The sequence below is a fragment of the Arvicanthis niloticus genome, chromosome 4 (genome assembly GCF_011762505.2).
Source record: "Arvicanthis niloticus isolate mArvNil1 chromosome 4, mArvNil1.pat.X, whole genome shotgun sequence".
Taxonomy (NCBI): domain Eukaryota; kingdom Metazoa; phylum Chordata; class Mammalia; order Rodentia; family Muridae; genus Arvicanthis; species Arvicanthis niloticus.
The window spans coordinates 106623545-106648942 of NC_047661.1; positions in this window are offsets into that span (position 1 = coordinate 106623545).

The following is a 25398-nucleotide window of genomic DNA, read 5'->3' on the forward strand; positions in this document are numbered from 1 at the left end:
TCACATATTTATTTTACTTACTTACTTACTTACTCACTTTACATCCTGGTGGCTGATCCCTCCCAGTCCCCTCCTCACACAGTCCTTCTCCCCCACCCCCTACCCCCCATCCCCCACCCCACAAATTCCTCCACTGTGGCACATCAAGTCACTGCAAGGCTAAGGGAATCCTCTCCCGCCGAGGCCAGACAAGATAGCCCAGGTAGGGGAACAGATTCCATAGACAGGCACCATGAGCATGTGTTTTATTGGAGTGACTTGCAGGAATATGGGAGAAGAATTAATTAGAGGAGCAGAAATAACTCAAAGACAGCTGCATCACTAAAGCCTACCCCAGCAAGGGTGACAGCTCTCCAGAATCTGAGAGCCTGAAGCACACTGCACAGCCTGCAGGCAGCTCAACAGATTGAAAAGTGTCCGTTCCAGGTGCTTCTTTTGCTTTCAACCTTTACCAGGCTGCCGGTTTCACCTAAGGCTTTTTGGCAGCTTGGCTTGTCTAAAAGGGAACTCTGCTTCTGCTTTCTTTGCCAGGGAGGGGCATATGAAACTTGTCAGTTTCAGGGACTTCCTGAATATATTTTGAGCTGTTTACCTTTCTGTTTACCTTTGAGCTTCCTTACAGCAGTTTCCACCTTGTGGAAACTAACACAACCGTCACCTTGACACATAAACACACAAACAAAAATTATTTTTCGTCCATTGTTCAATATCTAGAAAACAACCAGCATGTTCTAGAAACTGTACCAGATACTAGAGAAAGAAGAAGTAGATGTGGTTTTTACCTCATATAGCCTGGATGGAGAACTAGAATGTAAATGGTTATTAGACTAAACATCAAAGTGTAAACTGTATTAAGTGTTCTAAGGGAAAGCAGAGAGCACCACCTCTGCAGAACAAGGAGGTGCAACAATCCCTTAAGAACCAGTTCCACAAGTATGGTAAATGGCCCTTCCCTAGACCTTGTCTTGCTGTTTCCTTGTGGAAAGCAGAGATAGGTTTATCCCTTCTACAGTAATGTGTATTTCAACAAGAACTATGTAGAAGCAATGACCACTTCCTTAGTGTTTAATTACAAACACAAAGCCAAGTAAAGAATTTTTTTACATCCAAGGTAGGGGACTGGGGTTTGCAAAAAATGACAATCCTGATAACAGCACCTTAATTAGGATTCTGGCCAGGCAAACAGAAACTTAAAGGGAAGTTTCTGTTTACCAGAAAACTCCCTTAATCTCCCTCCTTCCCCCCCCCCCCCCACATACCCAAAGGTAAATTGCTTCAGGCAAGGTTTTCTGATCAATCTGAACAGCTTGTATCAGCTCAAAGACTCCCACCCTGCTGACCATCATACAAACCCACTTGTTTTTCCCCACCATTTTGCTTCTCTCTGCACCCAGCCCCCGCCAAGAGATAGGCTTGGCAATTTGATCCCCAATAGACCTTTCTTTCTACCCATGGAGTGGTCAGTGTTGGTTTCGTTGCGCTTACAGAATTAAAAATGGGAAAAGAGCACAGCTCCGTTATTGACAGTCGTAGGTACTGTGTGATGAGCATCAAGTCCCTCCAGCATAGCACTAGCTGGCAGTTCTTTCTCTGCGCTCTGTTTATCTGTGGGCAACTCCAGTTAGAACTTGAAAGTGCCACAGTGGTCGTCAACTTTTGTTGTTGTTTTTGTTTGTTAGGGGGTTCTATATGTTTTTGTTTGGTTTTAGATGCATTTACTTTTAGGTCAGGTATGGAGGTGTACACACCTTTAATTCTAGCACTAGGCAGACAAGGGAGGTGGATCTCTGTGAGTCTGAGGCCAGCCTGACCTACATAGTGAGTTCTAGGACAGCCAGGGCTAAATAGAGAGGTTGTGTCTCAAAAACAAACAACCCAAACAACCCCCCCCCAAAAAAAAAGAAACAAAAAAGATGTACTTACCTCTATTTTATGAGTATCATTGTTTTGCCTGTGTCCATGTGTGTATGTACCACATGCACGTCCGGTACTCTCACAGGACAGAGGAAGGAAGGTGTCGGAGTCCTTGGAACTGGAGTTATAGATGTTCAAGAACTGTTTTGTGATGGAGGGAACCAAACCAAACTGCTCTACAAGAACAGGAAATGCCCCTAACTACTGAGCCATCTCTCCAGCCCCACACAGTCTTCCGCACTGGGAATCTGGTGGACCCTGAAGAGCAAATCTTAGACTTGGTTTTGTCTCCCTAATTCTGGTTGCTGAGGTCAGTTTTCTCTTAGTGCTGTGGCATGAAACATGAATATGTATGACTGCAGACTATTAGTCCCTTCCTAGTGTAGTGGGCAGTGTGTTGTTAGTCATGTATGTTATTGGCCTGGTGTGTTCATAAGCTTACCCCAGAGCACACAGATCGTAGCATGTATTTAAACATCTGTTCAAAGTGTGAAAGAAAGCCATTGGATGCTTTAGAGGAACATGTTGTTCTGATCTAATTCAGATTTTAAAAAGATAAGGTCAGTGCTGGGAATGGAGGTTACAGTGCTCACTGTGCAAGCAAGAGGATTCTAATCCCCAGCACTCACAGAAGGGTATGGCTACATGTGCCTGTAACCCTAGCCAGGCATGACTGATGTATAGCACTGGAGGGTGGAGACAGGTAAATCCCCCAGAGCTCATTGGCCAGACAGCCTCACTGAAACTGTAAGCTTCCAGTTCAGTGACAGACCGTACGCCAAGACAATAAGACTGGAAATAGTGGAAGATATTCGCCATTCTGCCATTTTCTGACCTCTACCTGTTCAGGAGCATAGCCAGACCCTCCAGCACAGTGATGTGTATGCAACACACACATGTACAGGACAGACTCACAACACCCAGAGAGAGAATAAAATGAGGGATAGAGAGAGTTGGTAAGAATGCCCGCATAAAAAAGCTTGGCACAGCCCGCACACCTGAACTGCAAGCGCTGCAGGTTGTGCAGAGACAGTCGTCGCATTGCTAGACCTTGCTGATCCCCAGCTAGGTTCCAGACTCAGTGGGGAACGATGTCTCAAAGGACACATGATGTCCACCTCTCACCTATACTCATGCATCTAGAGGTAAGATATAGGTATGCACCCCCATACACATACACCACATACTGTGTATACCATACTCACACACATGCACACACATACAGAAAAAGTTAGGATGAAAGTAAATTATTAATACATTTAAAGTGAGTGAAACGGTGTCTGTCATATTAATCAATGCCACAGAGTGTTTTCTGTCACTGTTTTATATAAAAATGTGCCTGTTTATGTGTTTATATGCCCAGATCCTTCAGCTAACATTATTCAGGATGTTTCCAAAAGAGATTATTTTTCAGATGAAACTAGCATTTAAGTTGGTAGGTTCTGAGTTAAGCAAATGGGCAGGCTTCTTCCAATCTACAGAAAGTTCTTGAAGAACAGAATGATCCTCCCCAGGGCAAGAAGGAACTGTCAACAGGCAATCTTCACGTCAGAACCTCCCTAGGGCCCCATCCTGTCAGGCTCACAGAATTCAGACTTGACATCTGCATAATTGCCAGGAGCTAATTGTTTATAGATTTCTATTTCTTATGCACACACGTGTATGTGTGTGGGACCTTAGTCTGTCTATGTCATTTCCCTGTGTTTTTGTTTTCAAGCCTTTAGTATACACTTAGCTAAGGCCTCTAATATATAATGTACACTGCTAAGCTAATCCCCTCCATTAAGTACCTATGCAAACATGAGACTGTATGTATGACATAGAGAGACATTGCTTTGGTTTTGCTTCTCAAGAGAGTCCTGACAGTGCTTGGGCCAGTACCAGCCGCAGTCAGCTTGGCACAAGCTGGAATCCAGGTTACCCCAGATTGTCCCCATCTCAAGTGAGCTTCATGCCAGTCTTTCCTTGGCTCTGTGGGGAAAACAGGTGCTCTTAAAGCAATTGTTTGTTTTTAGTTTGTAAAGATCATAAATAACTGTTACGACTAGATGGTAATTCCCACACAGTAAGCAGGCTGTGTTTGTTGTGTGCATATGCGTAAGGTTACACAGACACAACACAACACACAACTTGTTGGCTAACACTGTTGAAGCTGCATCCCTTGAGGCTTCCAGTGTGATATAACAGCAGGCTAGCCTAATCACAAAGGGAAAAAGGGCTCCCAGACTGCCTCGCCTGGAAAAGTAAAGCTAAAGTCATGGCTACAGGCTGTGTGGAGAAGAGCGAGCGCTGAACCATGAGAATCAGAGAGCAGGGATTGCACTGAAATCTCCCTTCCCTAGAAACAACTTTTCTTCAGAAAAGTCAATGTTTCTGAATTCGATGCCGTACGAAAAGGTTTATTTGGAGAAATGTTGGTTTGTTTGTTTGTTTGTTTGTTTTCCTTCCTGGTATTTCTAATTACAGTCAATACCACACGATTGATGGATTTTCTCCTGTAAACTAATAAACACCAGTGTGAGACTTCGGAGCTGCTGAGCCAGCACAGTTACTGACAAATTATGCATTCTCTGGGGTGAAGCACCAAGGCCTTTATCCCGAAAAGGGATAGAGTACGTCAGGCAGGGATCAATCGCAGAGTTACAAATAATGCTGGCTCTTAAATTATAAGATAGGAGTTACTTAAGCAAGTCAGGCATGGCTGCACATGCCTGTAACTCCAGCATGGACGTGGCTGAAGCCCGAGGTTTGTCAGTTCAAGAAGAGGAGGATGAGGAAGAGGAGGGGGAAGTGGAGAAAAGAAAACTCACAGGAAAGTTCGCTTGTGGGTTGGTGTGTAGACCGTGGCTCAGTGGATAAAACACTTACCATGTAACTGTGAGGTCCAGAGTTTGAATCCTCAGCATCCACATTAAAAAATTGCAGCTGCCTGGAATCTCAGCACTTGGCAGCAGAGATGGGGGTGGGGGGTCTCTGAGGCAAGCTGGTATCTAAGGGGAATAGGCAAGCCTCATGTTCAGGGACAGACGCCGCCTCATCCATTAAGTGGAGAGAAATGTCAGACACCCAACATTGGCATCAACTGCCTTACCTGAGCACACACTTCATGCATCTGCACATACATGTGTACCCACACGTGAGAACACACTCATACATAAGCAGAAAAGAAAAATAAATATGAAGTTTTTCAAAAAAAATTATCTCAGGAAAATGCTAGAAACCTCTTAAGAGACGGATACAGTGGCCCCAGGTCACCCAGAGGCAAGGAGTTGAATTTCCCATTCTGACTGTTATTTTGCCTTTTAATCCTGCCACCAAAGGCCCAAGTCTTTTCTAACCTGGATTCCTGATATTTCTTCACAATTGATTTCTGTTTGAATATGACCCCTAAAAATATTTCGTCTTTGAAATTCTTATGTCTGATTGTGTTTTTCCAAAATGCAACTCTGATTGCAATTTTTTTCTATTACAGTTATTTGGTGGCTTTCTCTGGGAAAAACTGGAAACATTAGGACAAAGTATAAAGTCTTAGTGGTCAGGCTTCTAATCATTGTGACCGTCCCCTACCCACTCCACCCCACATCACCATCCAGGATGCCTGATGCTGTCTTACTGATAAGAATAGGACAGTCTTTACCCAGTCCGTTGTAGAAGCTTGGGATCTGTGCAGTCTAAGAGGGCTCAGTACTTGGTTCAAGGCTCTGCTATCAGCATTTTCGAATGTTTAATGGTTCTCTCAATAATGGGACTCCAAGCCAGGAATTCGCACACGCTTATTAAGCATTCCATCACTGAGACACATATCCAGTGTGGTGGTTTGAATATGCTTGGCTCAGAGAGTGGCACTGTTAGGTGGTGTGGCCCTATTGGAGTAGGTGTGGCATTGTTAGAGTAGGTGTGTTACTGTGGGCGTGGGCTTGAAGACCCTAGTCCTAGATGCTGAGAAACCAGTCTTCTCCTAGCAGCCTTCAGATAAAGACAGAACTCTCAGCTCCTCCTGCATCATGCCTGCCTGGATGCTGCCATGCTCCCACCTTGATGATAACGGAATGAATCTCTGAACCTGTAAGCCAGCCCCAATTAAATGTTGTCCTTATAAGAGTTGCCTTGGTCATGGTGTCTGTTCACAGCAGTAAAACCCTAACTAAGACACCCAGCTCAAAGTTCTTAATCATTTTTAAATATAGTGTCCTACGATTTAGTTTTGCTCAGGAAACTACAAATGACATAGGCAGTCTCTTCTAGTTCCCCAGATGTGTTTTTCTCTTTGAGTGAAACTGTAACACAATTTACTTGCATATCATCTCACCTAGTGGGCAGCACAGGGCTATAAGGTGGGGGAGTTGGGGGAGTGGTGCTAGGCACAATGACAATGGGACAAGGAAGCTTAAGTCAAACATGCACTAGGGTTCCTGGACCTGAATTCAGCTCTACCAGATTTTAGCTCCAGCCTAGTCCTTTCTCCTTGCTTGTGGTGGGGATTATGCCTTTTCTACTCACAGCTGTGCAGGGAAAGGTGGAGACAGTAGAAAATCTGCATATGGGGAAAGACAGGTAAGAGTCTTAGTCATCACTGGCATCTTAAGTGGTCTTTCAGTTGACACCAGCTAATCCTCCTTTCTGAGAGGGAAGGTTAGGTTTGTCAGAACAGCTCATTATAGTTCAGACTCTTGCAAAAGCAGAGAGTGCTTCAACAGTGGACTTACTCAGGAACAGCCTGGGTTTTGCCCAGAGGTTTGTGATCTGCAGCCCATACCATGTATAAGAACACCTCAGCGTTTCTGTAGCAAGGTGGAAATTGTAGGTCTTCTGAAGCCAAAGTCATGAAAACATTTCAAAATTGTCAACCCATTCATTTATCTTGAAAAGTATAATGGGTAATTTTGTCAAGTGGATGCGTTTCAGAGTCACCATGGAAACAAATCTCTGGGTATGTTTGAGAAGGGTTATTTAGATTAGGTTAGCAGGGGTGGAAACCCACACCCTAAACGTAGGTAGCACCATTCTGTAACCTGGGGTCTCAGATAAGAAAATATGGTAGCGATTACCTTTAATTCCAGCACTCCAGAGTCAGGGGCAGGCTGGTCTCTGTGAGTTTAAGGCCAGCCTGGTCTATAGAGTGAGTTCCAGGATAGCTAGAGCTACACAGAGAAACCCTGTCTCAAAAAAAAAAAACAAAAAACAAAAAAAAAACAAAAAAAAACAAACAAACAAAAACAAACAAACAAACAAAAAAAAAAAAAACAAAAAGAAAAGAAGGAGGAGGAAGAGGGGGAAGAGGGGGAGGAGGAGGTGGAGACCTGTGCTGAGCACCCATCTCTCTCTGCATTCCCGACTATGGACACCATGTGACCAGCGAATCTTGCTCTTGTCACTAACTTCCCTGACCTGGTGGCTTGTATCCCCTGCAGCTAAGTGAAAAACAAATAGTTAATACAAAGAGAATTACAGTTCCTGTGAAATGAGCATTTACACAGCACTGGTGTCAAAACAGGAACAAATGCAGGTCCTCATGACAGAGTACAATTCAGCCATGAATGGGATGGAGGTGCTCAGTACTTGGTTCAAGGCTCTGCTATCAGCATCTTGGAATGTTTAATGGTTCTCTCAATAATGGGACTCCAAGCGTGTCCCAATAATGGAACATACGACAACATGGTGACCCTGACTACAACAGCAAGGTAAGAAACCGGGCACAAAAATGGTTTTTGAGAACCTTTTGTAGAAAGCTGTAGAAAAGGCAATGTGTGCTGAGGGAAAGCTGTCATGTGGTTGAGAATGATGAGGAAGGTGGGATTGGTGGAAAACGGGTGCAAGGCAGCTTCCTGGAGTGATGGGAAGGACCTAGAGCCGTAAGTGATGTAGTTGTACAGCTCTCAGACTTACTCAATAAACATCACCTAACCGTACACACAGTAGGGGATTTCACAGAATATTAATTGCACCTCAATGAAACAGAAAGAAAAGGTGTGGGGAGAAGAGGGGAGAAGAGCAGCAGGCAGCTGACAGCTCTGTGGTCTCAGCCAATTGTGCAATAAATGAAGACTTGGGATTCCTTCTACCCACCACCAGGGGAAATTAAATAGGATTTAAGTCTCTAATCGCTGCTGAGCTGACCTCCCTGCTTCTTCAGAAAACCTTCACTACTTATCATTTCCACTCACAAAAGGGAAGCTCTTTCTGAAACAAACCCCTCAGTTTGTCATCGAAAATGGCCTGTGCGTCTCTTCTCTTCTTACCTATCATTTGGATTTCTGATCTTATCTTCCTTTTTTTCCGAGACAGGGTCCTGATCTTATTTTGTGTTGTGTCATCATCTCTTCCCTTTCTGAAGGCCTTCCTTTCCCTAAAATACACTTCAGAGTTCTCAGTTGTTTTCATTTTTTTACTCTCATTTGTTTAGGGTTTTTAGTTTTTTGTTTCGTTTGTTTCCTTTTGGGACAGGGTCTCACTATGTAGCCTCAGCTGGCCGCCAACTCAGAGGTCTTGTGTGCCTTTGTTCTAGAGTGTTGAGAATAAAGGCATGCACCATCACACCCAGCCTTCTCCACTGTTGTTAGTCCTAGGCACATGACCTCCTTCTTCTCACTACTCCCATGACATCACTGGGAACAGATCTTAGAAGCACAGTCATGCCTCAACCTTCCTCTTGTAAAGAACCATCGACCAGCATCACCTCAACGCCACATTCAATGTTCCCTGTCCTTTCTAGCACTTATGTTTCTATACAACAATGCTTGTTCAACCCTTTTAAATTCTACCAATCACTGCGAGTCTCTCCTGCTGCTCCTCTCTCCATAGAGGCTCGTCCTCACCTCTTCTAGCTCTCCTCCCATGGAACCGTTTCTTTAGCCTCTGACATTGATTGATGTCTCTTCTCTTCTGTCAACCCCAGCCCTATCACCATTTCTAATTACGGTTCAGCTTCTTTTTGGACAACTTTCCTTGTATGCACAACTTCCAGTCCAGACAGAACACATCTGACCCAAACTCAAATGTCCAACTCATCTGACTCCAATTAATAACTCTAATAACTCTTGGAAGTAAAGGGCAATCTTATTTTCTGTGCATTTGGGCTATAAAAACACTCAATATAAGTGTGGCTCTCAATGTCTTCCACAGATAAGAGAGGAGCCAAACATTTTTTAACATTCCAGAGAAAATGAAATTCTCTTGCAAAAAAAAAAAAAAAAAAAAAAAAAAAAAAAGACTTCAATTCAAGTAATTTTTGACAAGGCCTCTTGACTTGTCCAGACCCAGTGAGATGCTCGTCTTCATGATTAACTCTTCTTTTTACTTTCTCTTATTTTATGTGTATGGTTGTTTTCCTGCTTGTGTATGTGCACCACGTGCTTGCAATGCCTACAGAGGCCTGAAGAGGGCTTCAGACCATCCTGAACCTGGAGTTAAAGATTGTCATGAGGTGCCACACAGGTGCTGGGACCTTAGGATAGGTCCGAACCGACCAGCAGACAGAAGACAACGGACACAGGATCTTCTTCCCAACATGGTTTATTCAGGAACCTTGAAGAACAGCAAAAAGCCGCCCACCCCCACCCCCACCCCCCACCCCAGCTCCCAGCCCTGAAATCTCTGTGTCCTCTGCAAGAGCAGCAAGTGCTCTTAACTGCCAAGCCATCTCTCTCATCTCTGTCTATAGTTCTTCTAGGAAAACCAGACTTATGATCTAGGCATTTGACTTTGAGATTTGTAACAGAAGATAAATCTTGGGAATACTCACATTAGTATTGCTCTGTACTGTGTGTGACACTAGGTCTGAAAGAAGATGACAGACTGAGCGTATGAGGGAGACGCCTAACAGTATAACTGCCCTGCTGTCCAGAAACCACAGATTCCAAATGCAAAATATCGTGTGGAATAATTACGATAGAGTCTTCAACTGGCTTTCAGATTTCACTCTGAAATTCCACAAGCCAGGTCTCCACTGTTGGCCGTGCACACAGCATCATCGCATAAATTCCCTCAACAGTTCCATGCTCTCGGAGCACTCTGTATTTTCCAGCTCATAGCTCCGAATTTCCCACAAAACAATGAGAGGGATAAAAGCTACTCAGTCACATTCATCCCAGCAGCACCCCACTCTTGATACCAAGATTTCTATTAATTAGGGTTCCCCAGAGAATCACAATAGTGACCCAGGTCACCTGATACCTGAGGGGCTAAGAACCCAGTAGTAGCTCAGTCCTTGAAGCTGAACGCCTCAGTAGTACCAAAAACCTGGAAGGTTCCTGAAGAACCACCTCATCAACAACCAAGCAAATGTGTTGCCTCCCGAACCGACCAGCAGACAGAAGACAACGGACACAGGATCTTCTTCCCAACATGGTTTATTCAGGAACCTTGAAAAACAGCAAAAAGCCGACCCCCCACCCCCACCCCAGCTCCCAGCCCTGAAATCTCTGTGTCCTCTCCAATCAGAACCTGCCACTCGGTCATTCTTAATTGGTGCTGAGCACATACATCACATGACCCGATCATGCGCAGTAAAGCTTAGCCTACGAGCCACCCCAAGCATCCTGAGATGGAGAGCCAATGCTCTGGTGCATCTGGCACCCAGCCAGGCACCATCGTGAGTTTCTGAGTTCCACTCCCTACACAAATGATCTCTCCAGTGTAGGTGGTGAACTTTGTAAGGACAAAACAGAACGGTAGAAAATGCTGTCCAACGTCACACTATTTTAATTTTGGTTACTTTTTAAAAAATATATTTGACCAGGATGGAGGAAGTGAGTGGGATGTGAAGTAAATAAGTAAAATTTAAAAGAATTAATTACAAATATTTTTATTTTATTTAATGTGTATGAATGTTTGTTTGCCTGCATATATTATATGTGCACTACCTGTGTGCGATACTTGGGAAGGTCAAAAGAAGGCATCGGATCCTCTAGAACTGGAGTTGAAAATGGTTGTGAGCCACCATGTGGGTGCTGGGAATCCAGCAGGAGTCCTCTGGAAGGGCAGCCAGAGCTGCTTACCACTGGTTCGTCGCTTCAGGCCCTCAGGTTACATCTGTGCTGAAGCAGAGAGATCTCCTTGTGTTTGGTCTGGTCTGTTGAGACCAGGAGCTCAGGCTGAAGCAACTGCAATGGCTTCCCAATTATTTTACCTTCTTACTTGACATGGAATTGTTGGCATGGTCAGCAAAAATGAGTCAATTTCTGACCCTGGCCTATAAATTGGAGGAGAAAAAAAAAAGGATACATGATGCCAACAAGCCATCTGAAAACTAAAGTCTCATTTATTTACTCTTCAAAATGAGTCTAGGCTTCATAAAAAGGGACTGTTTGAAGGTTTTATGACAAGGAAGATGATTTGATACATGGTTATGGATGACAACTTTATGTTTTTGAGTAAACCATATACTGTAGAGGGCAAAGTGTGGGTGAGAGATCACTCAAGAAGGCACCGTAAAATTGTATTCATCCATTCCGTCTATTGAGTGTCTAGGATTTATGTCATCTCAAGCCCCATGAGAGAGCCATCAACCACAGAAGCCCTGGACTGAGGTAGCTAGCATTGTAGCAAGGTGAAACCACTAACAAATAGAGACCCTCAGCTTTGGACAACCAAATATACAAATAGATAGATAGATAGATAGATAGATGGATGGATGGATGTTTGGATGGATGGATAGATAGATAGATAGATAGATAGATAATTCAATGATACATCAATCAATAAAAATAAATAAATATAAATAAATAAAGCAAGCCAGTGATAACAGGAAGTACGGGGTGAAGTCAGAGGGGCCGTTGATGCAGCCGTCCATCTGATGAAGTAAACAGGAGCAGAAACCCACACATTGGCGGGAGTCAGGGCTGAGCTGTGTTAAAGCAAACCAGATGGAGACACTCCTCAGGATGGTGTTTACACAAATCTGGTCAAATAGAATAATCAAAGCAATTAAGTTCAGACCCATGTAGGAAGACAGAGATCAGTGAGACTAGGAGCCCCGCCTTACCCCCTCTCCTTCCCCCTACCACACCCCTTCCCTCCACTTCCTCTTCCTCACCTCCACTTCCCTCCCACTAACCCCCTTTCCCCTCATTCCCTCCCCCTCCGCCTCCCATCTTCCCACCCTCACCTTCCCAAGCCCCATCCCCCATCTCCCATCCCCCACCCCAGTTACCTTTATATACCCCAGTATCAAGTTGTTGTTGTTTTGAAATTTTTGTTTGTTGGTTTGGGGTTCCTTTGTTTGTTAGAGAATTTCTGCCTCACGAACATAAAACTAAGAATGTTGCTTTTCAAAGTAATTGATCTATTTTTTTTAAACCATGTGTTAGGAATAAGCCCAGTTGGACTAAGGGAAAAAACAGGAAAAGGGCTGATTTGGCAGCCAAATGCCTGAGGGGAAAAGAGCCAGTGAGTTGTTCCAGTAGAGTGGCATTACAGCCCCTCTCAACTTAAAAGGAAATCTTCAGTAGAGTCTACCCTTTTAAAAATGATTGTTTCTCATTAAATGGCACAGCTACTCTCAAAGGTCACTGTGTGGTTTCTTAGAAATCTAAATGCACACTTACTACACAGCTTGGCAAGCTCACTCCTCCACAGTTGTCCAGAGAAATAAAAATGTGTGCCTACATAAAAGCCTGCACAGAATTGTCCACAACAGCTTTACTGGTCCCACCAACGCACACGCAGCACAGCACGCCTCTCAACAAAGCAATATGTGCAGATTCCTGCTGTGGAATACAGAATACGGCCCAACCATGACAAGGGAGGCTTGAATGGGGAAAGAGTCAGCCCTGTGAAAACCGACCTTCAGAGACACTGTGCTGTATTTATTTATTTTTAAGATTTATTTATTCATTTTAGATATATGAGTACACTATAGCTGTCTACAGACACACCAGAAGAGGACATCGGATCCCATTACAGATGGTTGTGAGCCATCATGTGGTTGCTGGAAATTGAACTCAGGACCTCTGGAAGAGAGATCAGTGGTCTTAATTATTGAGCCATCTCTCCAGCCCCCTGTGCTGGGTTTATATAGCACTTTCTAAATGATGACACTGTAAAGATAGGCAGTCAATCTGGTACAGGTCCAGGTACAAGGGGTGCTGTGGGAAAATACAGGACAGATGGACCAGCTCTATGTCTCTGGTGATTGCCCAGATCCACATTAGGTAAAGCAGAATGTGACTAACATAAGTGTCAATGTCAAATTCTGGGTTTAAAAAAAACACTTCTATTTTATTTTATTTTATTTTATTTTATATTTTATGTGCCTTAGTATTTTCCTGTATATCTGTATGTGTAGTGTGTGTGTGTGTGTGTGTGTGTGTGTGTACAGTGCCCCCAGGGGTCAGAAGAGGGTGTCAGATATCCTGGAGTTGAATAGCCTGTGCAAAAGCAACAAGTGCGCTTAGCTTAACCACTGAGCCATCTCTCCAGCCCCAAATTCCTGATTTTGATATTGTACTACGATCTCATACAATTAGATTCTCTCCTTTGAGGGAGACTGAGTCAAAGGTATTTGAGAGCAACTATACCATATTTGTGATTTTCTATGAATCGGTCTTCTTAAACTTTTAAAAAAAAAAGTTTTAAGATTAAACAGAAAGAAAAAAAAAAAAAACTCTACTAAAGGCCGATATACACCTGATGAAAAACTGTCCATTTATTTCATATCAAGAACATACACAAAGCTAGAGTGGATTTTAATTCAACACCAACATCTCACAGAATATTACAGGATCCTCAATGCAATACTCAATCGCATGGTCTTAATCAGAACTAATGGCTCTCCTGAAATGTTGGATTCTGACCATTTGATAGGCACAGATCAAGGATAAGCTGGGAATCAGCTGGCCCTTGTCTGGTCACTTGAGCAATTGCGTCTCCTTATTGTCCAGGTACAAAGGTTCAGCGACAGGTATGCTCAAGAAACTAGGAGAGCATGCTAGTCTACAAGTCTGGCAAGGACAGTGTGCTGTGTGCATGCACCTCAGTGGAAATTTCTCAGTTCAAAAAAGGCCTCCCTCTGGGTGTCTCTAATCCCAGCACTCTGGAGGCTGGAACAGGAAGACAGAATTCAAGGCTTCCTGGACTCCATAGAGAGATGCTGTGTATGTGTATGGGAGAAAAAGGAGGGAGAGGGGAGAAGAAGGGAAGGAGAGGGGAGGGAGAGGGAGGGAGAGGAGACAGAGGGGAAGGGAGAAGAGAAAGAGAGAGGAGGGAGAGGGGAGGGAGAGGGGAAGCAAAGCAGAGGAGAAAGGGGAGGAAAGGAGGGGAGTGAGGAATAGAGGAGAGGTAACTGTGCAAAGAAGAAGGAGAAGGGGAGGGGTGGAGAGGGGAGGGGAGGGAAATGTAGGAAAGAAAAGGGGAAGAAGGGAGAGAGGAGGGAAAAGGAATGGGAGGGAAGGGAGAGAAGAGAAAATGTCTTCCCATCTTGTGTACATGACACTTGGTTTTATTTGTTTGTATTTATTCTCCTCTCATGGAAGCCTTGTTGGGGGTTGGAGGGTGGGGGGAGGGGAAGGGGATGCCTGTACTACTATCTTCCTGGACCTTTCTCCCCAACCCCATGCCCACTGGATTACAGATTCCCCTGGATTTGCAGTGAATTCTTCCAATAAACCTCCAAAGGGTAAAATTTTTGCAGTGCCACCAAATGAACATTTTAGCTTAGCCTGGCCTGCCTTGAATATGCTCAGAAACACTCTCGCATCAGCCTACAAGCTGGGAAAAAACACCAAAGCAATTCCCATATTACATTACAGGATTAAACGTCTCATGTAACGTATTAACTACCTAAATTTTTAAAACCCACAAAACAATTTGTATTAGTCAGGGTTCTGGGGAGTCACAAAAGCTATGGAATGTCTCTCTGTATTAAGGGGTTGGAATGACTTACAGTCCGCTGTCCAACTCACCCAACAGTGGGCAGCTGTGAATGGGAAGTCCAAGAGTCTAGCAGTTGCTCAGTCCCACCAGGCTAGGTGATTCAGCTGGTCTTCTGTCTAAGCTGGAATCCTGAAGAAGTAGGTTCCAACAGATGTACTGGCAAGTCAGTGCAAGTAGACGACAAAGAAGAAACCCTTCCTTTTTTCATTGTCCTATGGAGGCTTCCAACAGAAGGTATGGTCCAGATTAAAGGCATCTACCACCATGACTGGACCTAAGCTGTTCTTGAACTCAGAGTTATGCTTGCCTCTGTCTACTGAGATTAAAGATGTTTTCCACCTTGCCTGGGCCTAATCTCGTCATTGCCACTATGCCTCAAGATCCGGATCAAAAGCACATGTCATCCCATAGCAAAATCTGAATCAAAAGCCTGTGTCTTCCGGCCTCAAGGTCTGCATCACAGGTGTGCCCTCCATGTCTGGATTGTAGTCCATTCCAGATGTAGTCAATTGACAACCAGGAATAGCCATCACATAATGGCAACCCAATCCACAGTAGAGTACCAGTTGTTTGAACTCGTGATCATGTGTCTTACTAAGAGCCTGCTGGCTACTATTACTCAACACCCAGAGTAGCTATTGCATATTGACAGCCAGAGAAAAAAAGAAAATCAAAATACAGAGTTTAAAGTGCAATTTCTAGGCAATTTGTGCCACGTTCACACCGTAGACTAAAATTGCAAGTTGAAACTTCGTGTTGGGGACCATGTGTAAATTGCTTTTCTTCTGTGACATTCTCAGCCCGCAGCTCATTTTGCCTGCATTATAGATTCACTGGCTTTTAATTTTAGACAGCAAAGCTGACTCTTAATGTAACTGACACAGTGCTTATGAGTAAGTAGGAATGACATATCAATAGAAGATAGAAGTCAGTTCACAGTACTCATCAATAAAGTTCCCTTGTTAAAATTCCACTTCTTATGAAAAGGCTGCTTCCTAGAATTTAGAGCTAGTAAGAAAAATAATCTGGATTGGTAAACTACTGGCTGGAGGATTACCCTCAACCAGGAAATTTAGTCACAAGGTGGTAACACCATCTCCTTGTTTTAAAGCAAAAAAGTGTGACTTGGTCTCACAGTTTAGCCTACAAAAATCAGAGTAAACCCTACAATCCATGGTATCCCAAGACCTCTGTCAGCCAACCCAATACTGACAGGATCATTAGAAAGCTCCATTGACTGCCTCATCAGTGAAGCATCAGTGAAGAGGACTGACCGTGTGTTTCAGGGTCAGTTAAATAGGATCGTTATCATGATTGTGTAATTATGCCTGGTTATATCCTGAACTAGAGCCTGACACAACATAGCTGAAGATGTGTGTTGAATAATAATGACCATGACAACCTTTGGTCAAAATTTCAGATCTAAAGTGTCTTATAAATCAGAGGTGTGACTAAAAACACCAGCTCCCTTTCTTACATGAAGTCTGTAAATGTCAGTCAAAAGCTGCCCTGTTGAGTCTTCTATCCAGACACTGCTGTTACTAGTGATTGCAGGAACATTGTATGTTAGAAAGGCAGATGGCCTTTTGCAAATGCATGCATTAAAGGGACCCAAGGAAGAGGGCATCAGATCCTGTGGAACTAGAATTAGGGATGGTTATGAGCCACCATATGGGTGCTGGGAATCAAACCCAGGCAAGTATTTCTATGCCAGTAGAGACCAGGGCTTCTCAAATTTCTCCTGAACACAGTTGATGTGAGGTACTTCCTTCTTTATTGATGGAAAACGCATTCCCTGGGATAGTCATTTCCAAAAGAAGTATATTACTTCATTTTAAAAAGCAGCGTGAATTTCTTGGTTATGATAGTAAAAATATCCATGACTCAAGCGAGATTGTTTCTTCAAAACTTCACAATACAATACAGCCATTATGAAGGCCCCTCAATGTACAGAGAATACCTTGTGTATTATATGAATATATTGTCTGTCAATTAAAAGGCCTATGGCCCATGGCTTAGGCAGGAAATAGAAGGTGGAACATCTGGGAGGCAGAAAGGATTCTGGGAAAGAGCCAAAGATGAGAGATTCAGCACAGATGTGATGAGATGAACTTATGGTACCTGAGCACAAGTTACCAGCCACGTGACAGAACAAAATAAATGAGGAATTTTAAGTTATCTAGTCAGAAAAGAGCCTAGCTACATGGCCAAGGTATATGTAAATATAGTTTGAGTCTGAGACATTTCTCGGAGCATGGGGCTGAGAGTTAGAACCAGACCTAACTTCTACACCTCAAAAAACTTGAATACAATCTAACCTTCAAACTAATAATCCAAGATAGGAGATATATATATATATATATATATATATATATATATATTATAATCCAATATATAATTGGATAGGATATATATATATATATATATTATATATCTTGGATAGGTATACTGAAAAGACGCATTTCCACTCCTGTTCTGAGTGCATTTTACATTTCCATTAAATTTATTGCCTGTATGTATGTACGTGCACCATGTGAGAGTTTGGTGCCCAAGGAGGTCAGAAGAGGGCATCGGACCCTATGGAACTAGAGTTAGGGATGACTGTGAACCACCATGTGGGTGCTGGGAATCAAACCCATGTCCTCTGTAAGAGCAACCAGTGTTCTTATCCGCTGAGCCATCTCCCCAGCCCCTGATCCCAGACATTTTTCTCTCTTTCTCCCTCCCACAGATCTAACTACATGCCAAGCCCTTGTCGCCCTGCTCTGTGAATCGCTGTCCTTTGCCTGACTCACACTTCTACAGTTCAAGCCCAGGCTCCTTCTTCCTGGCCCAGGCCTCACCAGCCTTCTAGAACATTTCCTGCATGCTAATCGCTCCTGTCCTGATGGAGACCTACTCCATTTCGTACTCAAAGTTCTTTTTTTGTTTGTTTGTTTGAGTTTTTTTGTTTTTTGTTTTTGTTTGTTTGTTTGTTTTTCGAGACAGGGTCTCTCTGTATAGCCTTGGCTCTGTAGACCAGGCTGGCCTGGAACTCAGAAATCTGCCTGCCTCTGCCTCCCAAGTGCTGGGATTAAAGGCATGCGCCACCACTTCTTCAGAAGCGCTTTCTTGCCAACTTGGAGGCTCCCACACAAGTCGGAACCATTATGTCCAGTACAAGGAACAGGACCTGCCCCCTCTGATCCTCATTTCTCCAAGTCTGCTCGTCTCGGTTCAATGGGAGATGCATTTAAATCAACATGGTCAACTTGCAGCTAAATTTAAACTTCAAAACTCAGTCCTCCCCAGTGCTTCTCTCATTCCAGTTAGTTTAGGGGGAATTTCTGAAGTCTGTTTCCCCCCCTTCCCCCGTATTTGTTGTCCATAGCCCTGGTGCTGTTTGTATTTTGATGATAGTTTAGCTTCCCCGGGAGGGGCTGCCTGGGATGAGTAGTTAATCATGTACTCAGGACTTCATGTGACCCTTCTAATGAATAAAGAATTCAATCACTGGGCAAGTAGGCAGGAGTTCTGGGTCAGAGAGAGGAAGAGAAGAGGCAGGAGAGAGATATAGGCTTTCGGATGGGGACAGTGGGAGGACAAGATGTAGCTACTAGTAATCCCCAGTTTAGACAGTGAATCCGCTAAGATTTGCCACCGGAGGATTTAGATTTATTATGACTTACAAGATTAGGATTCTAGTTGTTGCACCCAGCAATTGAGTTATCATCGATTCTGGACTAAGTTTATGTGGTGTTTTCCTTCATATAAACTTTCCTTCATATAAACTTCACATGACTGGGAGCTGGAGAGAAAGGACGGAGACGGAGCATGGGTTTGTCAGGCGTGCACCACAAAAGGCCATGGGAATTTTGAACATGAGGCTGACATGGTAGCAACCCACCAGTGGGAACTTATCAAGCTGGGTTGAGAGATTTTGGAACTCTGAGTCAGTCCCCACGAGATGAGAACAGGCTAGCCATGCCCGATAGTGCCTGGCCAGCCAGCCAGCCAGCCCGGTCCTGCTGGCGTAGCGTGAACTGCATATTTTAATATTTCCCCGAAACACTTCTTCTCACATTTAACATCCAATATATCCGAGCAAAGAATATGCCAGCTCTAATATCAAAATAATTGTCTAGAAACCATCACTTGCACAATGCTTCTTTTCTTATTTTCATTGACTACTGGCTTAAGCCGCGGGCAGCTTTTGACTGACTTGTTGTTAAGGGCTCTATCTTGTCTCCCTCCTTCTGCCTCTGGTCCTGGCGTGTCTACTGATCTCACCGCAGGATCTTGCCAACTTTTAAAAACCGATTGACTTATTCCTTTAATTCGGATCTGACAGTGGGGCTCAGTTCATCCTCCCACCTCACCCTTCTGAGCTCATCTAGGCTCGCCTGGCTTCTCTCCTGGGCCACACCAGCACTCCTGCTGAACCCCTCAAACGAGGCAGGCTTGCTCCCACACAAAGGTCAACGAACAAGCAATTCCCTGCATATGGACAGTCTCTCTCCAGAGAGTTACCTTCCTAATTCACTTGTACCTTTTTTTTTTTTTTTTTTTTTTTTTTTTGGTTTTGGTTTTGGTTTTGGTTTTGGTTTTTCGAGAAAGGGTTTCTCTGTTGTGTAGTTCTGGCTGTCCTGGAACTCACTCTGTAGACCAGGCTGGCCTCGAACTCAGAAATCCGCCTGCCTCTACCTCCCAAGTGCTGGGATTAAAGGCGTGTGCCACCACTGCCCAGCAGGATGTTAACTTTTATTTGGAAGCATGTGTGTGTGTGTGTGTGTGTGTGTGAGAGAGAGAGAGAGAGAGAGAGAGAGAGAGAGAGAGAGAGAGAGAGAGAGGAATAAGAAGAAGAAGAAGAAGAAGAAGAAGAAGAAGAAGGAGGAGGAGAGGGGGGAGAGGAGTTTGTGCACACTGCCTGTTGTGCTCGTGGAGGCCGGAAGAGCAACCAAACTCAAGTCCTCTGAAAAAGCCACATACTCTCTTAACCTGCTGAGCCATCTCTCCAGCCCCTAGTGCATAGTTTTCTAGGTTTATACTTTTGTTGTCTTATTTCCCCTGAGCCTGTAGAACTGCACTGGATGTGAGAGATATGAAGGAAGCACCAACCAGTTAAGCAGACACTCTTACAACAAGCTGCAACCCATTTCTACCTTTCTCTCTCTCATTCTTTACTTCTCCTAAACCTCCATCATGAGAGAGAAAAGCTGTGCCGAACTTACTGTGAAAATACAGCTACCAAAAAAAAAAAAAAAAAAAAAAAAAAAAAAAAAAAAAAAAAAAAAAAAAAAAAAAAAAAAAAAAAAATCCTGAAGTCTGTATCGTTTGCCCCAATTACAATGCTAAGGACACTGATTACCTCTTTCCACGTTTATTTCCACAGTAAGTGGCGGCTCCAAGATGGAAGAGCGCCACCTGCTGTCTGCTGAGCCCATTGGCATGCCTCGCTAAAGCCTCTTAATAGTTTTTGAACTCGGATCTGCTTCCTACATTATCATCTGAAACTTTTCACCTGGCAATTTATTTTTTCCTCTCTTTCTTCTTTTCCCCCTCTTTCTCTTTCTGAGAATGTCCTTGTGTGTTAACTGAAGGCTTTGTATTCTAGCACACAGTATCTTTCACGTGAACTAAGCCAGTCTACCTGTGTTTATTTTAAAAACAAAATAAATTTTGTAACGTTAAAAAAAAAAAAAAAGAGGTTGGCTGATTGATATGTAACTGATGTAAATGTGCCACAGAGCAAGGGGATGGTTCATGTGTGAAAATGTAGAAGATCTTATCTCCAGAAGCTTGAGGGAAGAGTTAAGGTAGCAATTCTAGTTTTTCCGGTAGGGTACACCCTAAAGATCATAACTAGCCGCCACGAGCAAATGTTCTCTGATCCTTCCTTCAGATCTTACACCTTGGCTTTTATAAATAAGAATGTGTTGCTTTTTCTGTGTAGCTGCTTATAGCAGACACTGCTCATCACAGAGTGGGGCCCATCTGACTCCAAATGTCAATGGTCCAACAAATACATGCTAGGTTCCTGCTGGGTGTGAGGTTCTGTTCTAGGTGACGATGGCTCAGAAGGACCCCCAACAGACATATCGATTTCTTCTAGGTTATGTGCCAGTCATTAGTTGTTCAGCCATTGTGCAATTAGGTGAAGAGGATAGACCATCCCTGCCTTCATGACAATGGGTAAGCAACTGGAGAAAAAAATAAATAATAAACACGTCAAACTTTATGGTACATTGTACTGGCTGGTTTTGTGTGTCAACTTGACACAAGCTGGAGTTATCACAGAGAAAGGAGCCTCCCTTGAGGAAATGCCTCCATGAGATCCAGCTGTAAGGCAATTTCTCAATTAGTGATCAAGGGGGGTGGGCCCATTGTGGGTGGTGTCATCCCTGGGCTGGTTGTCTTGGGATCTATAAGAAAGCAAGCTGAGCAAGCCAGGGGAAGCAAGCCACTCAGTAACATCCCTCCATGGCCTCTGCATCAGCTCCTGCTTCCTGACCTGCTTGAGTTGCAGTCCTGTCTTCCTTTGGTGATCAACAGCAACGTGGAAGTGTAAGCTGAGTAAACCCTTTCCTCCCCAACTTGTTTCTTGGTCATGATGTTTTGTACAGGAATAGAAACCCTGACTAAGACATCTACCAATGTATATCAACTATGCCCTTCTCACAAATTCATTTTCTGAAATCCACACACGCAGCACCTGGAAGTAATTTCACTGCAGATACACTCAGGGGATGGTCAGATTACAGTGGAGTGTGGCTGTCCTGTAATCCAGTATAACTTAGCCTCCAGGGAGCACGGACCCTGGAGGGCTGCCTGTGAAGAGGAGGTCTAAGGTCAGGGCAATACACTGTTAGGGAGCACCATGGATCACTAACAGAGCTGTGGCTCAGCGGGAGCACTGCCTAGCATGCATGAGGCTCAGCCAAGTCTCAGTGTGAACAGATTGTCCCTCCCAGCCTGCACGAAGAAACAACCTACTTCCTTGATCTCATGGACCCAGCCTCCAGAACTCTAAGCCACTTAGCTTTTGGTACCAGGCTGTAAAAAATAATAAAATAGAAATGAGTCTATAGACAAATATATATATAGCAGGAAAGGACACAAGAACCTGGAGCCTCTGATCTGGGGTGAGTGTCACTCACTGAAGGAGTGACCTCTTAAGAAAATGGTGGTTCTTTTCTTTGGGGTGGTAAAATGTTTCAGTATGTGCTAGGGGTAGTGTGTCCATGACATTGAGTGCTCTCCATATATACTTAAAGATAACTGTGAGATGTGAGAAGTTCCTCTCAAAGATAACAGAGAGGAAGGGAAACAGAGATGGAGAGAGTGGGAATTTTAGCCAAGACTTAAAGACAGAAACTCTGCAGCGATAGGCCGTAAGGGCTGTTTTGTCGGTTTCCTTACGGCAAATGCTCAGGAAACCGTTCAAAGGACAGAGAGGAGAAAGAGCTCTGTCTTTCATCTGAACAGTGTGAGCGGAAGACTGGCTTACATTTAAAAAAAAATATCTTCTCATTATGAACTTTTCTTTTCATTGAAAATGAACTTTTTTTGTACAATATATTGTAATTATTGTCTCCCTCCCCCAACTGCTCCCAGATCATCCTTACTCACCCAAATCCACCTCTCTCTCTCTCTCTCTCTCTCTCTCTCTCTCTCATTAAAACACAGTAATTGTGGACATTTTAAACATGAAATATTAATAATGAAGCAGTAAGTCTCCACACACAAATCCACCTTTGATGGTTACCAGTATTTTCCCACCATTTTAAGTTTTTTTTTTTCTTTTTTCTTTTTTTTTTTTTACACATGGTAAAGCCAGTGGCTTTTTGTTTTTGTTTTGTTTTGTTTTGCTTTGCTTTGTTGAATATTTTTATTTACATTTCAAATGTTTTCCCCTTTCCAGGTCTCCCCTTCTGAAACCCCCAGCCCATCCCACCTCCCCCTGCCTCTATGAGAATGCTCCCCCACCCACCCACCCAATCCCGCCCTGGCATTCCCCTACACTGGGGCATTGAACAGCCTCAGACCCAAAGGCCACTCCTCCCACTAATGTCCAACAAAGCCATCCTCTGCCACATATGCCATGGGTCCCTCCATGTGTACTGTTTGGTTGGTATTCCAGTCCCTGGGAGCTCCGGGGGGGCTGGCCAGTTGACACTGTTGCTCCCCGAGTGGGGCTGCAAACCCCCTCAGCTCCTTCAGTCTCTTCTCCAACATGGGGACCCTGTGTTTAGTCCAATGGTTGGTTGCAAGCATCTGCCTCTGTATTTGTCAGGCTCTAGCAGAGCCTCTCAAGAGACAGGTGTATCAGGCTCCTGTCAGCATGCACTTCCCAGCATCCACAGTAGTCTAGGTTTGGTGACTGTATATGGGATGGATCCCCAGGTGGGGCAGTCTCTGGATGGCCCTTCCTTCAGTCACTGCTCCACATTTTGTCTACATATTTCCTCCTGGGAGTATTTTGTTCTCCCTTCTAAGAAGCACTGAAGTATCCACACTTTGGTCTTCCTTCTTCTCGGGCTTCATATGGTCTGTGAATTGAATCTTGAGTATTCCAAGCATTTGGACTAATATCCACTTATCAGTGAGTGCATACCATGTGTGTTGTTTTGTGACCTCACTCAGGATATTTTCAAGTTCTATCCATTTGCCTGCGAATTTCATGAAGTCATTGTTTTGAATGAGTTATATTCCATTGTGTAAATGTACCACATTTTCTGTATCCATTCCTCTGTTGAGGGACATCTGGGTTCTTTCCAGCTCTGGCTATTATAAATAAGGCTGCTATGAACATAGTGGAGCATGTGTCCTTATTACATGTTGGAGCATATTCTAGGTATATGCCCAGGAGTGGTATAGCTGGGTCCTCAGGTAATGTTATGTCCAATTTTCTGAGGAACCACCAGACTGATTTTTCAGAGTGGTTGTACCAGCTTGCAATCCCACCAACAATGGAGGAGTGTTCCTCTTTCTCCACATCCTCACCAGCATCTACTATCACCTGAGTTTTTGATCTTACCCATTCTGACTGGTGTGAAGTGGAATCTCAGGGTTGTTTTGATTTGCATTTCCCTGATGACTAAGGATATTGAACATTGACAGTGTCATTTGCCTTACAGAAGCTTTTTCCAGTTCTTTATTCTGAGGTAGTGTCTGTCTTTGACACTGAGGTGCATTGTATGCAGCAAAATGCTGGGTCCTGCTTACATATCCAGGCTGTTAGTCTATGTCTGTTTATTGGGGGGTTGAGTCCATTGATGTTAAGAGATATTAAGGAATAGTGATTGTTGCTTCCTGTTACTTTTGATGTTATTTTTATGTTTGTGTGACTATCTTCTTTTGGGTTTTTTGAAAGAAGATTACTTTCTTGCTTTTTCTAGGCTATAATTTCCCTCCTTGTATTGGAGTTTTCCATCTATTATCCTTTGTAGAGCTGGATTTGTGGAAAGATATTATGTAAATTTGGTTTTGTCATGGAATATCTTGGTTTCTTCATCTATGGTAATTGAGAGTTTTGCCGGGTATAGTAGCCTGGGCTGGCATTTGTGTTCTCTTAGGGTCTGTATGACATCTGCACAGGATCTTCTAGTTTTCATCATAGTCTCTGGTGAGAAGTCTGGTGTAATTCTGATAGGTCTGCCTTTATATGTTACTTGACCTTTTTCCCTTACTGCTTTTAATATTCTTTCTTTGTTTTGTGCATTTAGTATTTTGACTATTATGTGATGGGAGGAATTTCTTTTCTGGTCCAATCTATCTGAAATTGTGTAGGCTTCTTGTATGTTTATGGGCATCTCTTTCTTTAGGTTAGGGAAGTTTTCTTCTTTAATTTTATTGAAGATATTTACTGGCCCTTTAAGTTGGGAATCTTCACTCTCTTCTATACCTATTATCCTTAGGTTTGGTCTTCTCATTGTCTCCTGGATTTCCTGGATGTTTTGGGTTAGGAGCTTTTTGCATTTTGCATTTTGCATTTTGCATTTTGCATTTTGCATTTTCTTTGCCTGTGATGTCAATGTTTTCTATGCTATTTTCTGCACCTGAGATGCTCTCTTCTATCTCTTGTATTCTGTTGGTATGCTTGTATCTGTGACTCCTGATATCTTTCCTAGGTTTTCTATCTTCAGGGTTGTCTCCCTTTGTGATTTTTTTTATTGTTTCTATTTCCATTTTTAGATCCTGGATGTTTTTGTTCAATTCATTCACCTGTTTGGTTGTGTTTTCCTGTAATTCTTTAAGAGATTTTTGTGTTTTTTCTTTAAGGGTTTCTACTTGTTTACCTGAATTCTCCTGTATTTCTTTAAGGTAGTTATTTATATTCTTCTTAAAGTCCTCTATCAACATTATGAGAAGTAATTTTAAATGAGAGCCTTGCTTTTCCAGTGTGTTGGGGTATCCAGGGCTTGCTGTGGTGGGAGAACTGGGCTCTGATGATGCCAAGTAGCCTTGGTTTCTGTAGCTTATGATCTTGCCCTTGCCTCTTGCCATCTGGTTATCTGTGGTGTTAGCTGGTCTTGCTGTCTCTGACTGTGGCTTGTCCCTCCTGCAAGCCTATGTGTCAGCACTCCTGGGAGACCAGTGCTCTCCAGGAGGAATTTGGGTATGGAGAGCTGTGGC